Here is a 5,600-nt window from a genome sequence, read left to right as displayed (position 1 = left end):
TCAGGACTGGTGTTATACGTTCTCAGCAGCCACTCCCAGTATGGTTTCAGGGGGTAGTGAGGAATGGATACATTTAACTGTCTCCTTTGCAAAGCTCCCCATGCTAAAACCATTTCTCCACACCCGGGTTTCAGTTATTCTGAGCTGTGAAGCTTCCAGACTAAACAAAGAATACTAGAAGTATCCTATTAAATCAGAACAACAGCCCACGTAGTCCAGCATTATGTTCTCAAAATAGCCAGACAGTTGCCTCTACGAAGCCCTTAAGCAAACAGAGGAAGTTTTCTCTTCCCTGGACACACAGCAAAAACATGAACCAGCATCTTTAGAACTGATATAATTCACTAATGAGCCACAAAGAAAGGGTTTTCCAAGTAGTTAAGGAATTTTGTGGAGTTGTCCTATTTTCTGAAGGTCCTGAAGGTCCTGTTTCTAATTAGCTGTGGCTTGAATCAAGTTTGTGGAACTTGTGGCCCTGCAAATGTGTTGGACTCCAACTTCCACCAGTCCTAGGCTCCATGGCCAGAGACCTTGAAAGTTGTAGTCCAATAGGGTGCTGAGAAGTGAAGCTTCCCAGAATTCTCCATCACTGCTAAAGTTCCATGGAGAATCCAGAGAACTGTACTTTTTTTGAGCATGCTGGGATTTACAGCTTTGGGAGACTATCACACTGAACAAACTATAGTTTTCAGGATCCTCCTTGACTTTTAAAGTCGATACTAGGGTGGTTTCAATGTATAATGCAGATGCCACCTAGAAAATGATCACTTTGATGGTCAACTACTTAGGGGCAGAAAACATACATGAACAGAAGGGCAATCCATTATGCTCATATCCACCACAGTCTACAATTAGAATAAGAAAATGAGCTAAGCTGAATCACATTGGAGGAGGACCACTTGAGGCAAGATCTAATCTAACACTGGACGACAATTCTCTTGGGGGCAGCAAAGCAGTACTAATTAGAGGCAGCTGTCTTATTTTGTAGTTTCCGTTGTGAAAACCACAGAAAGTTTCTATATAACTTGTTGAGCCATATTTTCACCCACCAGCACTCCAGCTGTTACTGCTGGGTTTCACAAATTAGTTGCAGACTCTGTTTTTTATTGTTGTTGCTGTTGATGGGAGAGGCTCTGTTTTGTCACATGACTGTTGGTGGCACTGTGGCTCCATGGAAGGCAAAAAGTTTAAGATGAGCTTGCAGGAAAATCACCTTTGAACAACAAGAAGAAAGTGGTTTTCTTTTTCTATTGGTAAGAGAAATGAGAATGACAACTGTGGGCTGTATGGTACTACGAAAATACAGTTTCAGGTGACAGCGAGGAGTGGAAACATTTCCCTGCAAAGTTTCCCAAGCTAAGACATAACTGTGTTTCAGTTCATCTGACTGTGAAGCCTCCAGACTAAACTCAGAATATAAGAAGAGTCCAACTGGCTCAGACCCAAAACCCACCTAGTCAAGGATTCTGTTCGCACAATGGCCATTCAGATATGACCAGGAAACAAAGCAAAACGATCTTCCTCTGTAACTGACTAAGGCAGCAACCTAATGCACAATAAGCTGGCATAAAGGTACACCAGATCCAAACCCTGTTCACAGTGGGGTTATTGCCGCTTTCCTCTTAAGGCTGGCAAAGGAAAAACAAGCATTTGAAATAGTGTTCTATGCCAAGTTGCCAAGTCATATGGCTGAGTTGAACTGGCTTAAGGTGCAGCCTAACTCCCCCCCACCAAAAAAGAATTCTGATACTACCATGCCCCTGGAAAGCTGGTGTATCTTCAACAAGGTATGCTTTGTGGAGTTTGGAACTGACAGGGTTAAAACTCCGTGGTGTCCTGAATCTGGGAGGAGCTTGTCGCAGAGAAGTGAGTCACAGAGTGTGTCTGCTTTCAGACTTGCTTTCGATTCTGACTGAGACGCAGCTCAGCTCAGAGGCTGCGTGTGTGCTTTTGGAGCACGGCAGAGAATGCCTCCAAGTTCCGATGGAATGAGATGGATTTACTGCTTTGTAAATAAACGCTTCTAGAGATAAGAACCGAACTGTCTCTGGACTTGTTTTATCCCTCATCTCACACGGACACAGGACCGCTGCTACTCTGCTCTCCTGCCAGGTCAGCTCCCAAGCAGAGCCACGCAGGGAAGCGTGACTGGACGCAGGGATTTTTTACGCAAAGGTTATGGAAGTTTCGCGTTTCCTGATAAGTGTGAGAAGGGAGAAGGCTGCCAGCGTCGTGTTGCTGTGGTCTCCTGCCAGGAAAGGGCAGTGGGAGATGCTCGAGAGAGGAGCCAAAGGCCAAGACGGGCGGCTGCTTTAGAGGTCCAGCTTGCTGGCAAACTTGTGAGTACGCTGAAGCCCCGGGGGGGAGGAAGATGGCTGCTGCTCAGGAACAGCAAGGCCATGACAGCTACCCCGGTGAGAGACTGAATGGGGCCAACTGGGAGGCCTGGTCAAGAAGAGCAAGGGGGTGGTTTGTGGCCACAGGGCTCTGGAGTCCAGTCCAGAAGGAGCCGGCCCCACCCATGCATGCTGCTGCTCTGCTGAGTGAGAGAGAGCAGAGAGAGCTCTGCATCTTGAAAGCAAGTGTGGACGCTTTGCTGTTGCCCCACCTGGAGGGCGTTAAAACGGCTCAGGCTGCCTGGCAGGTGCTGAGGAGTCTGTGCGAAAGCTCAGCAGGAGCCAAGGGCCGGGAGGAAGCCGAGGGCCAAGGGAGCAAGCCTCAGGCCGAAGTGGGAGCCAGACCAGAGGGGGCTGTTCCGGGAAGCTGTTTCTCTGCTTCGACACGTCTGTGTGCTGGAGAGCAGCTGAGAGCTGTGGAAGAGGGCACAGGCTGCACCCCAAGAAGGAGGGGGGGCAGGCCAGGCAGGCCATTCCAAGAGCTCTGAGAAAGCAAAAGGCTTCGAAAGTTGTTTGTGCTTTGAGACGACGTCCAACAGCGCTGGGCAGCATCTGCTAGAGGCCCAGGCTGCCAAGGACACCGGCTGGCGCAGAATGTCATCAAAGCAGGTTCCCAAGGCCAGTTCCCAGGAAAGACGTGGGAAAGCAGCAGGCCAGGAGGAAAAGAAAAACAAGGCGTCTTATCACCTCACAGCTGCGATGGTGTCTCTGAGAAAAGGCAAAAGCCTCAGTCGGGGGGAGGCTGTGGCCATGGGATGGGAACGTGAGCAGCGCCATGGCATCTTTGGAAAACAGCCAGAGACACTCTTTATCTCTTCTTATCGACTCAGGTGCTTCTCACTGCCTCGTGAAATCTAGAGAGCTCCTGCGGAACTGCAAGGCTCTTAAAACTGGACGTTATGTCACCTTAGCAGATGGGTCTCAAAGACCACTGACTGAATCTGGGTTTCTATATTGTTCTTTTATAGATCATTGGGTACAAGCTTATGTGGTCCCCGAGCTTGCCCACTCTCTTTTAAGTGTGCCAGCTCTGATGGCTGCTGGGTTCGATGTTCTGTTCTCTAACAATTTGTGTTCCTTCTACAGGGATGGGAAGAAGATCTACAGTGTCGCGAGAAAAGACAGGCTCTTTCTCGTGGAGATGCCCATTGAAAATGGGACTGGTGGGAAAATGGGGCTGGTGGAAAATGGGGCTAGTGGAGAGTCCATTGAAGACGCCCAAGGGCAGTGTGCTAATGTCCCACCACACCATGATTGTATACACTTATGGCACAGGAGGTTTGGGCACGTTGGGTGGTCATATGTGAGGAAGGCCACAGGCAACACCATTGGGTGTAGGTTCAAGGCATGTGACAGATACCTAGATTGTCAAGCCTGTAAGCAATCGAAGGTCACAACATGCACATACCCCAGGTCAGAGAGGAGAACCAGCAAACCCTTTGAACTTGTGCATGCAGATTTGTCAGGCCCCATGCCGACACCTTCTTTAGCTGGGTCTAAATGGGTTTTGCTTCTGATTGACGATTTTTCGAGACATTCTTGGGCTTTTGCGCTGCGACAGAAGTCAGAGGCAGCTGCATTGATCAGGGATTGGATCACAGCGGTAGAGCTACGGTTCTCTACCAGGGTGATTTCCTTTCAATCTGATCGGGGGGGGGGAGTTCACAGGTTCTGCGCTGCAATCGTTTTTCAGGCAGAAGGGTATCAGTCATCGACTGACTGCCCCCTACAGTCCGCAACAGAATGGGGTTGCAGAGAGAAAAATTTCGCACACTACAGGAGTCAGCGAATGCTATGTTGGCAGACTCGGGTTTGCCACAGCGCTTTTGGGCCGAGAGTTATAAGACGGCATGCTTTGTTCAGAACAGGGTGTTCAATTCAAGTGTGGGAGACACACCATACTTTCTGCTGCATGGGAAGAAACCGAAAGTGGATTTCTTGCATGTGTTTGGCTGTGAGGCTTGGGTTCTCATTCCAAAGGCCATGCGCAGAAAGGGTGAGCCAAGGTCCAGGAAGATGATCTTTGTAGGCTATGAGCCGGGTTCAAAGGCGTGGCGTTTCGCATACCCTACTGGCAACCAGTCCAAGCTGCTTATTAGCGGCAGTGCTGAGTTTTGCGAGCAGAGTGGGTGGAAGCGTCTTCACGGGAATCCAGATGTTCTGTTAGACTCAGATGATGAGGAGGAGGAGGACGAGGCTGAACCTGTTGCTGAGGTGCACAGTCCACAGCCACAGAGTCCAGAGCCGGGATCTCCAAGGGAGAGGCTCCGTATCTCTCCAAAAGGGAGTCCCAGGACCCCTCCCAAGGTCTCTGTCAAGTCTGAGCTAAGGAGTGAACCATCCTCGCCAGCAGGACCAGCTGTTCGCCCTAAACGGCGCAGCAGGTCAGAGGGGGATGTTTCTGACACAGAGGGTGGTAGGGTTGATCCAGGTGATTCAGGCGCAGTTCCAGAATTCACGCTGAGGAGGTCAGCAAGATCAACCAAAGGGAAGCCACCTGAAAGGTATGAAGCCACGAGTGTCTGGGTTGGTGTGGCTAGATGTGAACCTGAATCCTTTGAGGATGTTCAGAACTTGCCTCGGGAAGAAGCCAGCAAATGGCATGAGGCGATGCAGAAGGAGATGAACTCAATGGAGTCTCTTGGAGTGTTCTCACTCACACAGCTGCCGGCTAACCAGCAAGCTGTGAGCTGCAGATGGGTTTACCGACTTAAACCCACAGAAGCAGGAGAACCACAGTATAAAGCGAGATTAGTGGCCCGTGGATTCACACAGAGAAGGGGTGTCCACTTCACAGAGGTATATTCGCCGACCTCGAGGGCGGAGACTTTGAGAACGCTTTTGGCGATAGCAGCACAGAGAGGTTGGAAGGTGAACCATTTTGATGTAGATGTCGCCTACCTGAACTCGGATCTCCAGGAGGAGTTGTACATGCTTCCTCCTCCAGGGTTCGAAGTCAGTGAGCCAGGCGTCGTGTGGCGGTTGCACAAATCCATCTATGGATTACGTCAATCTGCCAGGAATTGGAATATGTGTCTACATGAAACCTTAGAAGAGCTAGGTTTTAAGAGATCTCTTGCAGACAGTTGTCTTTACATTAGAGATTCAGGCTTGCAACAGCAAGTGGCCCAGGTGTTTGTTGATGGCATCTTGCTCATGGCAAAGACAGGTGAACAGGTAGAGAAGTTTGCTAAGGAGCTTGGA

Source organism: Podarcis filfolensis (assembly GCF_964270895.1).
Source record: "Podarcis filfolensis genome assembly, chromosome: 13".
Lineage (NCBI taxonomy): Eukaryota > Metazoa > Chordata > Lepidosauria > Squamata > Lacertidae > Podarcis > Podarcis filfolensis.
This window is presented reverse-complemented; position numbering follows the sequence as displayed.